The following is a 20368-nucleotide window of genomic DNA, read 5'->3' on the forward strand; positions in this document are numbered from 1 at the left end:
CCTTCTGGCTGGTTCTGGACCTTGACAGCTAAGGGTATAAATAGGACACCTGTAGGGCGACCATTTTGTCTTGTCAGAGAGGTGCAGCTGGAGTATAGGCTGTGGGTCTGGAAGGGGTAGGGCCTTCATAGGGTGGACTACTATTCAAGGGTTGCCCCCTTACAGGGATCACCACCCCCATTCCTGTAGACCTGACCCAGTTAGTTCCGACCTGCGGACCCTGGACAGGGAGTCACCTCAAGTTGGGTGTAGGAACTGACCCCAGTTAGCGGTGAAGCATAGGAGATCCCAGCTGAGGAGGGTGAGAAGTGAGAAGCACCCCCCCCCCTCTTCCCCTTGTCCAGCATGGAGAGCTAGATTGATCGTTACAGAAGATAGAGGACTGGGGCCCAAAAGCGAGAGACTTCATCTCTAGCCCCCTCCCCCCCCCCCCCTCTTGGTCTGTTGTGCTATCTGCTGCCTTCGTATAATTGGGACCTCTCACCTGCGTCAGGTAGTGCAGCAAGAGATTACGCCCCCCTCCACCTGTGAAGCCGAGGTGAGGAGAGTCGGGGCTCCGGTGGGTGGTCCATTTGTCCTGAAGCTACTGAGGACGGGCCAGGCGGGAAATCGCTGGCGCCGCCGTGAAAGTGCGGCTGAGCAGAGCGTAGGGCTGTCCCAGCCTGAGGCAGCGCGCTTCTACGCATACTCTCAGCGGAGACCGCTTTTCCTGTCAGGAGGGGCCTAGGACCGAGCAGGCCCAGAGGAGAGCCACTTCCAGTGCCAGTTGCGTGGAGCAGCCTCCGTTTCGGGGCCGCTACTCTCCTGCACCTGCGCAGTAGCGCCGCCGGTGAGAGAGACGACAGAGGCGGCCGGAGGCGGGATCGGAGCCAAGCGCTGGAGGCAGACCTAGCGCGACCTCTCCCCAGGGCTGGCGTGTGCAGAATATGTTCAGGCCCATGAGGTAAGCGCTGTTGGGGACCGGAAGAGGCCCCTGAAGAGAGCTGATTCTCGGGGCTGGAGCCGCGCGCTGAAACAGACTCTAGTAGCCGTCCCAAGTAAGGAGGGAAGCGGGAACTGTTGGGTGCCTAAGGTCTTCCCTCAATTCTTCTAACCCCTGACTGGGAGCACCGATAAAAGGGGCAGGAGATCGTTCCTGGCACCCAGTGGAATTCTGATGCATGACTATAACGAGGCAGAGCTAGGGTGAGGTTCTTCAGCCTATCTGGTATACTGACGCCTGGATGTAGGATGCCTGTGACAGAAATTTCAATCTGTGTTGCGCGTCAGAGAAACTCTCTGTAAAAAGTTGAAATGCTAAGAGGTTACATAACTGAAGGGATCAACTGATTAAACTTCTGTTAACACTGTACAACTGCCTGTTTAGAGTGCCTATGTTTTCTTAGGGAATTGTATAGGTTGATTTCCTCAATCCACTGCTCATTCATTATTTACTGTGTAGTACTGTTAATATACCGGTGGGTAAAGAAGTGCTGAGCTCATATGTAAGTTGACTGAGGAAGTAAAAATATGACTTTGTAAGGTGATTTCAAACGCTTAAAATAAGAGGAGTATAAGGAGAAATGATGGTGTGAAAAAGACAAAGTGAATCAAAACTATTTTTATAAACCAGTCCATATTTTTCCACAAAATTGGTGTAGTGTCGTTTTTGTGTGGAAGTGCATTGAGTTACTGCAGGGTGGTGCGCAAACTTTACACATGTGCTTCTAGGAACTGACTGTCTTACCCTAGGCCAGGCTACCCTATGTGATCTGGTAACAATAGGTCCAACACCACCTCTCTAATAGCTGCCTGTATCTCGTCCGCCTTTATAGGTAAGGCCAACTGTTCCCAGGCATCTTGATCTAACTGTACCAATCGTTGCTTCTCTAAATATGTCTGCAATTCCCCCCTGAGTCGGTCACGGGAAACCGTACAGTGACTCATAGTAGTCCTTGAAAGCATTGTTAATTAATCTCGGGGAGGAAAGAACACAACCCAGACGATTCGTGGCACTAACTACAGGGGAACCTCTACTCTCAGGCCTAATTAACCAAGCCAGGAGTCTCCCAGCCCTGCCCCCCTCTCTGTGCTGTGTGGTCTGATACTGTTTAAAATCAAGAGCTCTCAGTCTGTCCCAGGTAGCATTGTAAAGGCTTTTCACCTCCGCTAATTTCTCCAGATCCCGGATGGTCCCTACAGTACCCCTATCAAGGATCAGGATCTGGGCCTCTAAGTCTGTCAATTCCTGTGTGATCAGTCGTCGGGTGCTCACCGTCTTGCCCAGACAATGCCCTTGTGCCACCACCTTAAATGCTTCCCATTCCACCAGCGGGGAGCTGGTGGTTCCCTGGTTGACTATGAAATATGCAGATAAGTCCTCAGAAAGCCCTTGGCGGAATCCATCATCGTCCAGAAGTGACAGATCCAGCCGCCAACGCGGGATCGGGCCCTCTCCTGGACCGAAACGAACCCCATGAGCAAAGGGCTATGGTCAGAAAGGGACCAGCCGAGATATTCGGCGGCGGTCATCATAGATGACAAAGTGGCAGAACAGAAGAACCTGTCTTAACGTGTGCGTAAATCATAAAGATGCGAATAGTATGAGTATTCTCCACACCCGTCATTGTGTAATCGCCAAACCTCATGTAGGTCCCAACCCTTTGCCCATGCCCGTAGGCCGTTAGTGGTAGCAGCCGCTGTCGCACCCCGCAGAGGAGGGGTGGACCTATCCTGCTGAATATCAAAAACACAATTAAAATCACCACCCAACAATAAGGACTCGTGGGGGAACCCCGCCCACACCCCAGACAATCCCTCTAAGAATGGTAGTTGCTCCCGGTTAGGGCCATACATACTCCCCAAAGTGATCTCTCTGCCTTTCAGAGTGCCCGTGACCACCACATACCTCCCCTCAGGGTCTAGTACCATCCGAGTTAGTTGGAAGGGCACCCCCGGCCTAATCCATATCCACGCTCCCCGGGAGAAGGCCGAGTAGGTCGTAGCAAAGAGTTGGCCCGCCTCCTGCGCCTCAGGCAAGATACCTCTCCCTCAGTGAGATGGGTCTCCTGTAACAAAACCACCTGTTCTCCCCGTCTCTTAATATAATTGAAAACATTGTAATGCTTCGCCGGAGACCCCATAACCCTAATATTCCAGGTCATAATCTTAATCCCTTCAGGGCTACCCACGTACGCAGCCATCGGATCCAGCAGGAAACCCCCTCAGCCTCCCCAACCCCCACCTACACACAAACCGCCCTCCTGGCAGAGAACAACAAAACCCCACAAAATAACTCCCCATCCCAAGAGCGGACTGACAACGGTCAGCTGCCCAAACACACAAGCAAATCGCATAGTGAAAACTCGCACCAGTGCGGAAAGATCCAAGGCCAACTGCACTAAAACTTGTGGGGATTGCTTGATTCCGGTCTGGGAAAGATATGGCTGTTGTAGTTCGGACTGGACTGTTCCCATGGGGCACAGGGTCAGAGCTGATTTGCATAATGCCATTATCTGACCCAGGGTGGTGTGGAGTGCAAAAAACGATGGATTTAGGCCCAGATCCTTGTACTGGGGTGAATGTAAGACATTGATCTACATTCTGTCCATCAAATTGTTTTTTGTAATTTTCTCCCTGAGTGTACTGGGGTAGCTCAGACGTGGGTCCCAGAGCCTCCACACCACTGGAGTCAAGCTAGCCCGGCTGATGAGAGGTGTTACCTCGAAACCGGTCCGGTCCTCGGATGCTTGATTCCGGTCTGGGAAAGATATGGCTGTTGTAGTTCGGACTGGACTGTTCCCATGGGGCACAGGGTCAGAGCTGATTTGCATAATGCCATTATCTGACCCAGGGTGGTGTGGAGTGCAAAAAACGATGGATGTAGGCCCAGATCCTTGTACTGGGGTGAATGTAAGACATTGATCTACATTCTGTCCATCAAATTGTTTTTTGTAATTTTCTCACTAAAACTTGTGGGGGGCATAGCATGACCGAAAAGCAATAATTTGTCTGAATTACTGTCTGCACTCAGCAATAGCCATGCTAGGCCGTTCCAATCTGCACCTGGGAGCGCCCACCCAGGGAGCCCCCCTCCCTCCTACAACACCCTCAACATCCAACAACATCATGAGTGTACCCAAGAGGGGTCCCGCCCAAATGATTTAAACAGGAAATAAGAGCACAACACAAACAGGCAGGAGAGAGGATGAGAGGAGAAAGCCTTCCGTCTTTCTCCCAGACTTCCAGTTCTACATGTCATTGGAGAGCTGAGGGGTCACAACAGGCAGGTTACCTCATGTGGTCTGTGAGGCATCCGATTCAGTTCCTTCCTCGCCATACTTTGCTTCGGAATCCGTTTCTGCTGAGGATGCCCTAGATCCCACCATGAGAGCGACAGCCTCCTTCGCTGCAGTTCTCTCCATCTCCGTCCTAAACAGGTTTGGCATCCTGAAGTCAGTTTTCTTCTGGCGTTTCCGCAGTTGTCTCCCCTGGTGTTCCACCCCAGGCGGACGCCTCTCTGGACGAGGCTGCGAAGGACCCCCGCGTGATAGGACTCAATCCAGTCCCAGGCTGCTTTTGGATCTTCACAGAAGTAGGTCGTCCCATCGAGCATGATCTTGAGCTGGGCCGGGAACATCTGTGAGTACTGTATCCCTTCTGTCCTCAGAGCTTTTTTAAATTCTAGGAAGAAGGAGCGACGTCTTTGTATCTACAACATATAATCAGGGAACAGTGTGACTCTACTGTTATCTACAAGAAAGGGACCAGCCTCCCAAGCCTTCCTGAGTAGCAAATCTCTGTCCCAGAAGTGGAGCAGCCTGGCCACCACACCACACCACGGGGCGGCCGGCCCGGCGCCGGGGTTCGGGCAGGCACCCGTTGAGACCTTTCCAAAGTATAGAAGGGAGAAAGGCCCTGAGGTGCTACAACGCCCCTCAGCCATATTTCCAAATATCCAACCATGTCCTGCCTTTCTACCTCTTCCGGCAGGCCTACCACCCAGATGTTGTTTCGCCTAATGTGCCTCTACACGTCCTCCACCCGCTTCTCCAATTGACTGACCTTAGAGACCAGCTCACCCACTTGGGCTAATAGAGTCTGCTGAGCTGGTTCCAGAGCCTCCAGGGAGGATTCCGTCCGTTTTACCCTCTCGGACAGCTTAGTATGTTCAGCGCGCAACAATCCAAGGCCAACCGCCCCCGTGCTAATGTCCTGGTGGAGGGTGGCCTTGGTGTCCGCTATAGCCTCGAGAATTTTGGCCAGCAGCAGTGGTGGAATTCGAGCAGGTATATCGTGCCCACCTCACCAGTGGCTACAGGAGTCCACGCAGGTCAGCAACCAGGTCTATTCAGTTGTTGATGAACCAGCACCTCCGCATGTTTCTCCCCAGTGTCCTTTGCAGCAGAGTCCACCTTGCCATCCTCAAGGTCGTGGGGAGACCGATCTACTTCCCAGCGGTTTCCCCATAGCCAAAGTCACTTCTTCCACTGCCCCGGTGCAGCGGGTCTTAGGCGTGCAAGAAACTGTCTCCTGCCAGGCTGGAACCCACCACTCCAGGGTCGCTCACCGTCAGGCGGGCTTCACTGATGCCCCTCCGCAAACCGCTGCCAAAGCCCAGGCCAGACCACTCCACACCACAACCAGAGCCAATGACGACGGGGACAGGCCCCCTACAGGCCCTGCGGGGAGGTTCACTCTGGCTCCGCTCCCGGGCCCCTCTCCGCCTCTCTGGTGGCAACCTCCAGTATCCAAGAGGGGACCCGCCTGTACCAGTACTTGATCTCCCAAGTTGGCACTTCCTGTTCATGCAGTGCGGGCGGTACATCGGTGTCCCGGGACCCCCCTGGTGTCTACTGACAACTCAGTCCACATGCAGGCGGGCACCCACCACAAGCCCTCTCACCTCAAGTCCATGCCACTGCAAGGGCTGCTGTGCTCCAATCGATGATCGACGCGGCTCCAAGAGTGATCCTGTATAGCTCCGCCTCGTAACGTTCTATCCTTCAGCTCCCGCCGGACCCCCTCCGTCAGTTGCACAGGCGCTCTGCACCGGTCAGTGCAGCACAGCACCGCACACCCAGACGGGGGGCCACCGCATACAAGCAGTGGTTTACCAAGTCAAACAGCTATGTCCAAACACCAGCCACCTCGAGACTGTTCTCGGCAGGGGACCCCAGCACAGACAGCACACCCCTTCAATCAAGTGGGCCCCTGATCATTACCATTCACAACCGCAGCTGAAGGCTGAAATACAGCGGGCCTCACCAGTTTGGCTGTGGCTGGAGCCATCCACTGCGGGGCAGGATTCCATCTGTTTATGCCTCTCGCCAGCAGTAGGGGTGGAATTTGAGCAGGTATATTGTGCCCGCCTCACCAGTGGCTACAGGAGTCCACGCAGATCAGCACCCTGGTCTATTCAGTTGGGGTCTGGCACGCACTATCCCCGCTTCGGGCCTCATCGCCACCGCATTGAACACACAGGGAGCATAAAGAGCCTATAGGGACCCCATGTCAGCCATGCCGTGGCTCGCAGACAGAGCCGGCGCTAGGCATGGGCAGTGTGGGCAGCTGCCCAGGGCCTCGCGCTCAGGGGGCCCCCTGCTTCACTGTGAAAGGGCACGCTTTCACAGCAATCAAATTACAAATGCGAGGTGTCTTGACCTTGCTGTCAGGGTGTGATGGCATTCCTGGGTGCACAGGGGTGGGGGGGAAGGGACAAACAAAGTAGGGACTGCACCGCAACTGGGCCAGCAATTATGTGTGCTCACAGTGTCAGCGGGGAGGCAAAACCTCTGCTAAGTACCAGCCATTGCCTTTCAGCATTTTGTTGCTAGGTGACAGAAGGCCCCCTTTGTTAGCAGAACCAGCCAGACACAGGTAAGGAGAGGTGGGTGAGGGGAGGAGGGAGCAGCCAGATCAACTGGCTGGTGTTTACTTTTGTATCCCCTATTTTTTTTTTATGGGAATGTGCATTTAAAATGTATGTAGAACTGTCACGGTAGTGTTTTACGAAATGCTTCTTTACTGCTTGGAGGCCCAGGGGAGGGGGGCCCCCTTTCCCTGGGCCTCTAGGCACTAGAGCAAGATCCAGGTGTGGGGCCCCCTCCTTGTGCCCTGTAGCCATTACTCCCTCTTTCCTTTCTTTGTCCCCCCACCAAAAAAAACATTCTTGCTGGAAAGGTTGTCTTTTTCTGACATTTTTCACTTAAAATGTGCTCCCTTGGAACGGACAGAAATAAAAGGTTAAAATTGAAAAATAACTAAAGCAAGACAGTATGGATCGAAAAAAGTGGCAACATTGATTTTATTCAAACCCAAAGCACATTAGCGCAACTTTAAAGAGTTTGCCAGTGAAGTGCTACTTTTGTTTTTATGAGATGGGGCAGAGGCAGGGTGACAGAGGCAGGGTGACAAAGGCAGGGTGACAGAGGCAGGGTGACAGACGGAGGGAGGGAGACAGACGGAAAGAGACAGACGGAGAGAGACAGACGGAGAGAGACAGAGGGAGAGAGACAGAGGGAGAGAGACAGAGGGAAGGAGAGAGATAAGGAGGGAGAAAGACAGAGGGAGAGAGACAAGGAGGGAGAGAGGCAGGGAGATAGAGGGAGGGAGACAGAGGAAGGGAGACGGATGGAGAGAGAGAAAGAGATGTGGGTATGCTGGTCTGGTGGCTCAGTGGACAAAGGCATCTGCTGCAGGGACCTGTGTGAAACCTCATGGTCACAATTTTTTTTGCTTTCCCCCTCTGACCCCGCCCCCACCGGTGCGGCCGTCGGCCAAAAACCACACTGTAAATTTGCCCCCCCCCCCGAGAAAGTTTGTGAGTTCCCATTCCCTAGATGGTCAGTGACCCGGTCATGGAGGTCACAGGACTGTTGAGCAGGGAGGCTCTAGGGTGGTGGGACCGGTGACACCGCACTGAGCGCTCACTTCGGGTGGGGGCGTCATCTTTGCAAGTATATTATGTTTTTAAAAGCACTTGCTGCCTCCTTCCTGGTCTCCAGCAATTTTGGGCAACAATAAAAATGTCATGATAACTCCAGTGATATATGTTCCTCCTTGAGAGAGATTGAAGTTTAGTCTAGTGGAAGTTTTGACTCATGGAAAGGTAGAGCAAAGGATTAATGTGCCTGCTGTAAAGAACATGTACCATGCAGATCACAAAGTGCACATATTGTAAATAAGTCAGTTAATAAGTCAAAATCCTAACATTGAACAGTGAGCTATTAACTGTCATTTAAGAGCTGCATGCAAACTTCAAGGTATAAATTGGAGGATTATGTTTTTCCCCAGTCTTTGGTTATCTTAATGTTGCAAAAAGGGTTCATTTGGATAGAATTCAATTCTGGCTATTAAAGAGAACCTCCAACCATGGTATTACGTTCTAAATTCAGAGTTTGTGTTTATCCAGACCAATCACTAATAAACTATAATGCCTAGTAACATGATTGTCTGATGACTCCTACACCTTGTAGTCCTTTGTCTTATGTAACACTTCCTATACAGTGATTTAGACATTTATGAGAGATTGTCTCTGTATAATGTGTGTGATATACATTTCTCTGACACCCTACACTGGTATCAGTAGCGCTGTAAATCAAATTAAATGCATCTCAGTGAGAATGTGGTTATGGAGACTCTAGGGGCACTGTTAAAGGGTGGTAGTGAGGGAATCCGTGGCAGAGGAAGTAATTAGGGGCACTAACAAACATTGTTGCATAGGGCTCCACCAGCGCTAAAGCTGGCCACTTGCATTTCTAACACCAAATCAAAAACGTTGATTTAAAAAAAAAAAAACTTACATCTGCAGCATACCTTCAAGTCAATGTATGATTTAGTAGTGGTCTCGGTTGTTCTAGGTCTTTTTTTATTTATGTACAATCTTAATTTGTTCGCAATGGTGTCTTGTAATTTTGTATTATATGTGTTGTGTTTTTGCACTCAACATAACTCTGGCAAGTAAAGAGCCCACACACAAAAAAGATTGTCCTACAAATCTTAGCATGTGCGTGTGGTATACTGGTGAGAAGATTTACGTTAAAAGAAATTACTTAGTATTAATGTCATCCTAAGGTGGCAGCATAATGACACAAAATGGTAAGGGAGACTTTTGAAATGTGCGAGGTTTGCTTTTGTGTAATTTTTTATTTTGAATGATCCCGCCCCTCATTACCTCAACAGGATCTCCCCCCTTTATGAGACAGAACTGGAATTTCTATCAAGCACTCATCTGGAAACGATCAGTTAACATTGAGTGAAAAAACATCCATCTTTCTAAGACCTGGAACTAGCTTTTCCATCCCATGTGACAAATGTAATCCATTTAATACAGTTTGAAAATATATGGACTTATTTCATTTGTATATTTATCTTTCTGTCATTGTTACTGATATCCACGTTAGGTCTCTTCAGTGATGCCAAATAAGATCAATAGTCCCGCAATGTCACTTTCTGTGGGCACTTCTTGTGATGTGATACATGCAAATTAGAGGGGCCTCACATCTATCCTTTCGCCCGGGGCCCCAAAAGTTCTAGGACCGGCCCTGCTCGCAGAGGCCTCATCCAGCCAAGCACCCCCACTTCTGTATGCGCACTTCTCCCCAATTACACCCGCCGATGTCACCCGCGATCTCTCCAACATGGTCGCGTTCAACACAGCCCACCTGTAGCCTTGTCACCCTTCCACATATATCACCGCAAAACCAGCAGCAATTCGGGTAGGGAGGAGCCGCTTAAGGTTCCAATGTCTCCTACGAGCTCCGGCAGGCTCACACCACTTCTCGCCTCGAGGGCCTCACGCTCCACACACATCAACCTGCTCCAGCACCAAATTGAGCATCCGCTAAGCACAGGACCCCACGCCTGCTGTCTCGAGGAGAGCCCTCAGCACTCCGATCCGTGCCATAGCTGCAGGATGCCCACTCGGTCCGTGATCTTCAGGGTAATCCACTCCTGCCGTGACGCAGATCACGTATGCTGCTCAGGCTGCCATTTCCCTGCAGTCTCGCCCTATCCGCCTCCGTGATATCTCGATTCCCAGCTGGTATTTCGGACACAGAAGGCAGCGCCTGGTGCACCAACTATTCCGCTCGAGGAGGCCACAAGAAGGAGCCCCCGGGCCCGGGCAGATTCAACGATAAGCAGGATGATTTGCCTGGCTGGTGCGGAGCTCTCCGCTCACGCGCCCGCCATCTATGGCCTCATAGCCACGCCCCACTACTGAAATGTAGTCTTGGTGAGAATTTGGTTAGGATAGCATTTGCCAATTACTACAATCTGCAGGCAACAGTTCATATCAATAGATGCTTCTCTCATAAATTCTCACTGAAACAAGGCACACACCAGGGTTGTTCCTTCCTCCACGTCACTTTCTACTTTCCATTGAACCCCTACTTTAGCTTATCAGGACTGAAAATGGCACTAAAAGTATCCCCTTTTCCTCAAGTCCGCAAAAAGTTGCAGCTCATTCCAGTGATGTTTGAATCTTTACAGGGGATGCTGATAGATAGAAATAATGCGAGATCTCTGGATATACCCTCTCAACAACGATCAGACTGAAGTCTTCCCTATGAATATACATGTTCTCTACCACATTCAAAGCTCTGGCCTCCAATGGCAAAGTGCCTCACTAAAATGTCTTGGAATTTAGGGGCATATCAGCAAGCGGCAGCGATAATTATCGCTGGGCTCGTTTAGCGTGCAAAATCCTAACGCCGCCTATCGCCGGATTCTAACGCCCGGTCAGCGCAATATTTACAACGCGCATCCCGAGGCGATAGAAATACCGGCAATAGCGGTGATAAGAAGGAAATATCGCAGGATTACCGACGATATAACAAAGCGTTAGGGAAAACAATATAAATAGGGAGAAGTGGACTTAGCTTTATGTTGCATGGGAGGTGGATGCTAAGTCAGAAAATTAGCAGGCGTAAGGAACCTGCAATATACCCGGTTAGCGCTATGTTTAATGTCGCTAAATGGGTTCAAGATTTCCTAATTATTAGGGAGAATCTGAATTAGCGATTATTCCTGCTGAATTTCAGTCGGGAACACCTACCTCGCATCTCATTAGCGATGCGAGTTGAGGCCCACGGAAAAAGGGGCACAAAGGCATGGATTCACGCGTTAGAGTGTCCATGCTGATAGGGCAATAGAATTATCGCTGCTTTTTGTCCGAAAACGGACGCTAAAGCAGCGATAATTCTACTGCTGTGCCTTGTTGATATGCCCCTTGGTTTGGGAATTACTCTCGAGACACCCTCTCAATTAACAACCAATCAATAACATTAAAGAACTGATTTCGCAATGGCCACCAAAATCATTTGGTGGGGCAGACTAGAAACTATTAACCGGTTCCATGCTGGTGACGGAACCGATCCGTCACCAGCCTCGGACACGCTGTGCTGGTGAAGGAACGGTTCCGTCACGGCCCGCCTGCGCGGCAGCGATTTCGCGCCTGCGCTGCGCGTTCTATTGAGCGGGCAGGGCCGTGACGGAACCGTTCCGTCACAAGCACAGCACACCCGAGGCTCGTGACGGAGCGGTTCCGTCACGAGCATGAGAGCACCACGCGGTCCCCCCTAGCACTGCGGCGGAATTACCGCCGTAGCGAAGGAGTTAAAATTATATTAGCACCCATTATTAATTATTTCAATCTTGTGTTCTGCCTTGGCCATTTTTTTTCCACTTGATTCGGGACTGCTAGAGATGCGATTTTGGGTAGTGTGCACTTTAGCTTCCCATTGGCTGCATGTACTTAATTCAGCACCCGGCGTGTACGCACAGCGGGCAAGCCCGGCTATGCCCATCAGCATCTCGGAAGCGCCCAGTGCCAGCCACTATGCTCAGGGCTCCTGAGAAGGTAATACTCAGTTGAGCTATAATCCTGAACAATTGATTAGTATAGCCATTCCACAGAAATGTTTATCAAAGCCTCCATCTCTTACTTGTTCGACAGACTATTCTTGCTCACACTGTGGTTTTCATGTTCATCTCATATCCCTTACTAACAAACATACTTGTCCACCTAAGCCTGAGACCAGCATGATTTCAAGATTCTCAGAAGCCTTGATTAATGTTAGGTCCCTGCAAAAACATCTGTATTTTTTTATTTGAAGAAACTCCAGATGTACTGTTTTTGACCGAAACCTTGCTATCCGAATCTTCCAACCGTTCAATTAGCTCGGTGATTCCAAAGGGCTACAAAATATTTGATAAAGACTGTCTTCAGCTCCCGACATCGCCATCGCTATCCCGTGGGCTACAAGATCGTCCGGAGGGACCGAAACGCCAACCAGATGGGAGGAGGCATCGCCATCATCCACAGGAGCACCATCCGTCTCACGACCAGCACCGACAACACCCTGACCAGCGCCGAACACCTGCATTTCCAGATCCACACCAACCCGAACACCACCCTCAGAGGCACCCTGATCTACCGACCCCCTGGACCACGCACGCAATTCAGCGAGGACATCGCCGACTTCGTCAGCCCGCATGCCCTCCCCTCCGCTGACTACATCCTCCTGGGAGACCTCAACTTCCATCTGGAGAACAACAACGACCGCAACACCAGCACCCTGCTCGACAACCTCGCCAACCTGGGACTCAAGCAACTGGTGTCCACCCCCACCCACCTCGCCGGACACACACTCGACGCAGTCTTCTCTTCCAGCACAGACATCAACTTCAGCCACGCCACAGAGCTTCAATGGACGGACCACAGCTGCGTCCACTTCACCTTCAAGAGAACGACGACCCACCAACACCAGCAACAGGCCGCCCGCAGAAGCTGGAACAAGATCACAGCAGACCAGCTCGCCACCTACCTGAGCCAGCACCCTCCTGCCAGCTCAGCGAACCCCAGCCAGGCCGCCGACAACCTCACGAAGTGGATCAGCAGCTGCGCGGACGAACTCGCCCCACTGAGGACCCCGCCTAGCAGACCCGGCAGCAAGAAGGCCCCATGGTTCACCGACGAACTCAAGAGCTCCAAGAAGAACTGCCGAGCCCTCGAGAAAGTCTGGAGAAGGGAACCGACACCGGACAACAGGACCTCCTTCAAACTTGCCACCCGGAAACACCACCAGCTGATCCGCGCCGCCAAGAAAACAGCATTCAAGGACCGGTTGGACAACAACGCACACAACTGCAAGGAACACTTCAACATCGTGAAAGAGCTTTCCAACCCCAGCGCAGGAAACAACGACATCACCCCATCGCAAGACCTCTGCAACTCCCTCGCTTCATACTTCCACAACAAGATCGCGGACATACACAACAGCTTCAACAACCAACCAACGCACACCATGACCGAGCAACCACCCCCCACCACCACCCTCCACGCCTGGACCCCGATCAGCATCGAAGACACCATCCGCACGATGAACTCCATCCACTCCGGATCACCGACCGACCCCTGCCCTCACCACGTCTTCAACAAGGCCGACGCTGTCATCGCACCCCACCTGCGAGACATCATCAACACATCCTTCGACACCACCATCTTCCCTGAGAGCTGGAAACACGCCGAACTCAGCGCTCTACTCAAGAAACCAACAGCGGACCCCACCGACCTCAAGAATTACCGCCCCATCTCGCTCCTCCCGTTTCCAGCCAAAGTCATCGAGAAGACCGTCAACAAGCAGATGGCCGCCTTCCTCGAGACGAACGGATCCCTCGACCCCTCACAGTCCGGCTTCCGAGCCAACCACAGCACCGAGACCGCCCTCATCGCCGCCACCGATGACATCCGAGCCCTGATGGACAATGGAGAAACAGCGGCCCTCATCCTCCTAGACCTCTCCGCGGCATTCGACACGGTCTGCCACCGTACCCTAGTACGGCGCCTCAGCAACATCGGAATCCAGGACAAGGCGCTGGAATGGATCATCTCCTTCCTCGACGGAAGAACACAGAGAGTCCGCCTACCACCGTACAAGTCAGAGGCCTCCGAAGTCATCTGCGGCGTCCCCCAAGGATCATCTCTGAGCCCCACCCTCTTCAACGTCTACATGAGCCCCCTCGCGGCCATCGTACGCAAACACAACCTCAGCATAATCTTCTACGCCGACGACACCCAGCTGATCCTCTCCCTGACCAACAACCCCGCCGCCGCCAGAGCCAACCTGCACGAAGGGATGAAAGAGGTAGCCGAGTGGATGACGACCAGCCGCCTGAAACTGAACTCGGACAAGACGGAGGTCCTCATCCTGGGCTCCTCACCCTCCGCCTGGGACGACTCCTGGTGGCCTCCCGCCCTGGGCACCGCACCCAAACCGACAGACCATGCACGCAACCTGGGCTTCATCCTGGACTCCTCCCTCTCCATGACCAGGCAAGTCAACAACGTCTCCTCGGCGTGCTTCAACATCCTATGCATGCTACGGAAGATCTTCTGGTGGATCCCCACCGAGACCAGGAAGACCGTCACCCAGGCCCTCGTCACCAGCCGACTGGACTACGGCAACGCCCTCTACGCCGGTACCACCGCCAAGCTCCAGAAGAGACTCCAGCGGATCCAGAACGCCTCAGCCAGACTCATCCTCGACATCCCACGAACCAGCAACATCTCCGGACATCTGAGAGACCTTCACTGGCTCCCCGTCAACAAAAGAATCACCTTCCGCCTCCTCACCCACGCACACAAAGCCCTACACGACCAAGGCCCGAGCTACCTCAACAGCCGAGTCAACTTCTACGCTCCCAAACGCCACCTCCGATCAGCCAACCACGCCCTCGCCGCCGTCCCCCGCATCCGAAGAGCGACTACAGGAGGAAGGTCCTTCTCCTACCTGGCCGCCAAGACCTGGAACTCCCTCCCTCCCGACCTGCGCCTGACCCAAGACCACCTCTCCTTCAGGAAGAAGCTGAAGACCTGGCTGTTCGAGCAGTAGCGCCCCCCCCCCCCCCAGCGCCTTGAGACCCTACGGGTATGTAGCGCGCTTTATAAGTGTCACTGATTGATTGATTGATTGATTGAGTGGCAGAGGAGGGAGGGCAGCTACGATTTACACAGACAATTATGATTGTGTACCAATACTTACTGTGGGTCTAGAAGGTGCGGAGGCACTTGGCTTCTGTCTCTCCCTTTCATCACATCAATCTTTGGCCGGTGCCTTCATTTATAGACTTGCGTGCCAAGCCGACCCATTTCTCAACTCCTTGTATAATGCCCAAGCATATCTGGGCTTGAGGTATACTCATTTTATACTCCTAGGAGATTATAACCTCCATATGGACAAAAAAAGAGGAGAATGGGGTGATTTCCCTATCTGAGAGTATTCCTTCCCTGGCACTGTCCCAGTATGTGTTCAACCCCAAGCAGTCTATGTGTTGTACCAGATACTTTCTAACGCGACATACTAACGCGACATTGGAAGTCAACACTCCCATTCCGCAAGTCTGACCTGATCACCATTTGATTAAATTTAAAGGGGCATCTATAGAAAAAGCTAAATCACAGGTTGCAACAGCTGCTCGGGTTTCTAGAGATTTTCTTAAAGTCCAGCCAGAGAACTTTATGAGAACAGTGGAGGAGAGAGTGCCCTCTCTCTCTGGTGACGTGGAATTGCATTCCTGCTTTCTGGACAGTTGGATTGGGGCTGCCGCCCTTGAGCAGGCGCCAGAACTCGTGCGGGCCTCACTTAGAGCTAAGCCATTCTGTCTCTGGTACACAGATATCCTCAAGCAGGATAAGAAAAAGTGTAAGATCCTAGAATGACAGCGGTGGCAACTATATATCCCCTTTAGCAAGGTATAAGGAAGCTTTAAAAAAATATTACAAGGAGGTTAAAAACGCTAAAAAACAAAATACTTAAAATGTAGCATTGAAAGGGCTGGGTACAAATCCAGAGACATTTTAAAAATTGTGCAAAACTCTAAGTCCCTCAAGGCCAGCTCTAGGTGTCAGGAGCCTTTGGCTGAGTGGTGTTAATAATTGAAACTTTATTTCCAGAACAAGATTATGAACATCCAGGGAGTCTCCTCCCTAGTATGCAGCCTGAGGAGACTCTCAGAAAGAATGCACCCTGGCCGAATGTATAATCTCGCAGTGGCTCTTTCTAGGTTTGAATCTATTTCCCTGGAACGATCCTTTTCAGCTATATGCGGCCTCAAGTCCGGTTTTCCGATTGACCCGTGCCACCATAACATGCTGGTACTAGAGGCAAGTGTAACTAATACCTTGAGCAACAAAATCCTGGATGATTCACTATCATCAGCAATAGTGCCTCCCACCTGGAAGCAGGTTACAATTTTGCCTTTGCTGAAGAAACCCATGTCAGACTCAGGCGACCACTCTGAGCTAGACAGCTATTTTGTTGCTTCCAGCATTCCCTAAAGTACTGGAGAAGCATGTTAACTATCAGCTCTCCCAGTTCCTGGAAAGCAATCTATTACATGCGAACCAAGCTGGTTTTCATCCTATTTTCAGTTCTGAAACCACGCCAGTGGAGGTTGCAGATTACATCCGGGGCACATTAGAGGTTGGGGCAGGGCAATGCTGACTATACTAGATCTCTCAGTGGCCTTCGACACTGCGTTGGACTGGCTGGCTTTGTTCCTCGACAGACAAGGTCAAGAGGTCTGGGTTCCTCCTGTCTTGTCTTTAAGAGTGGGAGTGCCGCAGGGCTTGCTGTTGAGCCCTACCTCATTTAGTATTTATCCCACACAACTTGCAATACTTGCTGATGCTCGAGGAGTGAAAAGAATTTCATATGCTGATTCCACCCAGTTACTGTTCTCCTCGGGAAGGGATCCCTGTTGAATAGATCAGAACCTGTGTGACAGTGGTCTTCCAGTGGCTAACACACCATCAGCTTAAGTGCAATGAAGAAAAGACTGAGTTGCTTTTCTTTGTTGTGAATGCCCCTTAGGATTGGCAGTCCTTTTGTCTGGCTGACACCCTCCCTCTTGGACGTCAGGCTAGCTTAGTAAAGAATCTAGGCATTGCATTCATTGACTTTCTTTCCGGTCTACGACAGGCCAATATGGTGATGGGGACTTGTTTTGGTTTGTTGTGTGTTTTGAGAAAGTTTTTACACTTTCCGTCTTTTTCTGCCAAGAAACAGGTAGTACAGGCCCAAATAAAATCAAGACTTGATTACGGTAATGCCTTGTATCTGGGCCCTCTTGACTATCTTACCAATACATTGCAGGTTGTCCAAAATACAGCAGCCTATACCATTTTGGGTCTTTCGCTAAGAACACATGTTTCAACACATTTGCAGGCATTGCACTGGCTCCCCATAAAGAAGAGGATTCTTTTTAAGACCATTGTCCTCGTGCACAATTCCCTTCTTCACGCTGGCCCTCAGTACTTCAGAGCAAGAATTAGTTTCTATGCTCCGTCTAGGTGCCTTCATTCAGACAACTCTTTTCTGGGCAAAACTCCTAGGATCAGGCACTCTAGGGCTGGAGGCAGGTCCATTTCCTTCATAGGACCTTTAGCTTGGAATAAACTGCCTCTCGAGCTGAGGGCCATCACAACTACTTCTCAGTCTGGAAGAAACTGAAAACGTGACTCTAATCAGGATTAATGGTTTGGTCTTATTGGCCATTTGGCACCAGAGGTGCAGAGCACCAGGACACTCCGTGGAGTAACAGTGCGCTATACAAGTGCCCCATTATTACATACATAAAAAAGATCTTTAACATCCAGCTGACTATAGATGCTTCTGGTTCAATGCCACAATATTGTTGGGCAGAGTATTGATAATCGAATATATTGGAAATTGCACATTAACAAAAATATCATCTTCCCATACTTAACTAATAAAACTAAAAATATTGAAAATACAAATATTGCTGTTAAAAGTATTAGTTTTACTTGATCGAAAACAAAAATATTGTTACCTTAACATATAAGTCAAAAAATCTCACCTCACACAATCTCATTTACAAAAAAATTGCCAAAATAATTACATTATCATTAAATTAATAAACATGAACATTGCTTTTTATGTTAAAACATTAAAATAAACATTAAACAACATATACACGTTTTTACAAACAAAAATATTTTACGTCACCAAAATAATTAGAAATTACCCCAATATATATATAACTAAATACATAACATTAGTATAGACAAATATTTACAGAAACTACAAACACATACAACAATCTATATAGTAATTGTTAAATATATGTACATATATACATATATCTAAAAATAAAATTCAAAAGTATTGAACAACATATTAAGCATTATATATAAAGCATAATTTAGCATTTGCCATACAAAAACATAACAGAAAAATTCAAACTAAAACAAAACTAACCAAGAAAATTAAAACTGGAAACAAATGTAACCAGTAAAACCACACAAAGAACTGAGCCCCACACCATTAGGGTTGTTCATGCAGGTGTGCTGAAGTAGGCATTCAGTAGATAATCAGGTCTTGGTTTCTGAAGGACATCCCAAATGTATTGGTCCGCCACCACCCTCTCCATATGGCGGCAGTCTTTATCTGACTCTCTTAGGGACCATTCTACTGTAACCCTCAGCTGTGCTGCTAAGAAGTATTAGTGAAAGTCTGGTAGGGAGAGACCCCCTGCTTCCTTTTGGAGGCGCAGCTGTTTATAGGGGAGTTGGGCTCTACTGTTTTGGCGGGTGAAGCGCAGGGCCAAGGAACAGAGTTCCAAAATTAATTCTCAAGGCACTTCTATAGGCAGGCCTTGGAATAGGTATAAAACGTGTGGCAGCACTGTCCGTTTAATAGCATTAATATGCCCTAACCATGAGAGATATTTGCGGGCCTCCCATTTGAGCTCCAATTTTAGTTAGCAAAATATAGGGAGAAAGTTAGTACGATATGTAAATAACAAATTCTGTTTGCAGAACGGCTAAGGAGGTGGAACGGTGAGGGAGAGTAACCCATCATCTGTAAAGGGTGTAAACCTATCTTCATTAGATCTAAAAGGAATGACGTAGATCTCCGACATAGCTCGGATGGTTGCTGCGAGGGGTTCAATGCTGAGAGCAATTTATACCGGCAAGAGTGGGCACCCCTAGCGGGTACCCCGACTCACCCCAAAAAAGTTGGAGCCAACCCCATTAATCACCACTCGTGAAAGAGGGTTCACATAGCATGCTTGAACTATTTCTATAAATTTATCATTAAAGCTGAATTTATGAAGGGTTTGAAAGAGAAAGCACCAAACCACCCAGTCGAAGGCCTTCTCAGCGTCTAGCGCTAATAGGATAGCTGGAATCTGTTTTTTGTTGTTTTTTTAATCTGGATGATCAGCCGTCCAAAATTGTCATGCAAAAAAGCCCAATTGGTCAGCGTGAATCAGTGTGTGGAGGACCTTTTCTAATGGTGTGGCCACAATCTTGGTATAGAGTTTTGCATCTAGGTTTAGTAAGGCTACAGGCCTATATGAAGAGCATACTGATGGTCCTTCCTGGGTTTAGGAATTACAGAAATGAGGCCCTCATTCATTGAAGGAGTGACCTTTTTGTTGATGGCTGTGTAGTTAAATAAAAGTGTAAGATATGGAGTGAGTTCTGCACTAAAAGTTTTATGAAAGAGCATAGTGAATCCGTCGGGTCTAGGGGATTTTTGTGATTTAGGATTGGCAATCGCCAATATAACCTACTCTTTATCTATTGGGTTGCTCAATTCCTTGTTTGAAGCTGCCAACGCTTGGGGCAGCTCCCTTTTAACCAAGTAAACTCGCTGAGCGACTTTGCAGGACAGGTCATAGGTATAGCGGTTTTGATAGAAATCATGAAAAGCTTGAGCTTTGTCATGTTCAGAAGTTGCGTATTTCCTCTGTCTTCATCTGAATTTGGTTATTATATTCTTTTTCCTGATTTGTCTGGAGCTGGCGAGTTAACTGGGTGCCTTCCTTATTTCCCTTATCGTATGTTAGATGTTTAAGTCGTAAGAGATTGAACTCAGTTTGTTTTTGTTTTTTGTTGCAGCCTGTAAAGACCTTTGCTGCCACATTTTAGCCCAAAAACACTCTCATCCTCTCTTCGAACAGGTGCACTCCATCAGGGGCATACAACTCTGGATGTCTCGGTTGGATTAGGCCATGCGGGATGCTCTCCAGGCCATTTGCTTTGCAAAATTTGCTCACTGCAATATTCAGCTTCCTCCTGGAGTTGTCAACTGCACCATTGGATGTGGCCCCTGCCATGTGAGTCTGGGGATAATTTCTGACCAGGCTATTGTTGCGCTGCCGAAGGCCCTTGCCACTTCTGTTAGACCATGCCAGATATCACTGAGGAGATCCTTCCTGTTCAACTGGGTGAGATCGTTGCTCCCAAGGTGAGTGATCAAGACCTCCAGGTGTTTGGAAGATGATGCGTGCAGTCCGTCCAGCGTTGCCGAGAGCTGGTCCCATCTCAACTCCGGGTAGCCTCACCATTTGATGT

Source organism: Lissotriton vulgaris, chromosome 8, assembly GCF_964263255.1.
Source record: "Lissotriton vulgaris chromosome 8, aLisVul1.2, whole genome shotgun sequence".
Lineage (NCBI taxonomy): Eukaryota > Metazoa > Chordata > Amphibia > Caudata > Salamandridae > Lissotriton > Lissotriton vulgaris.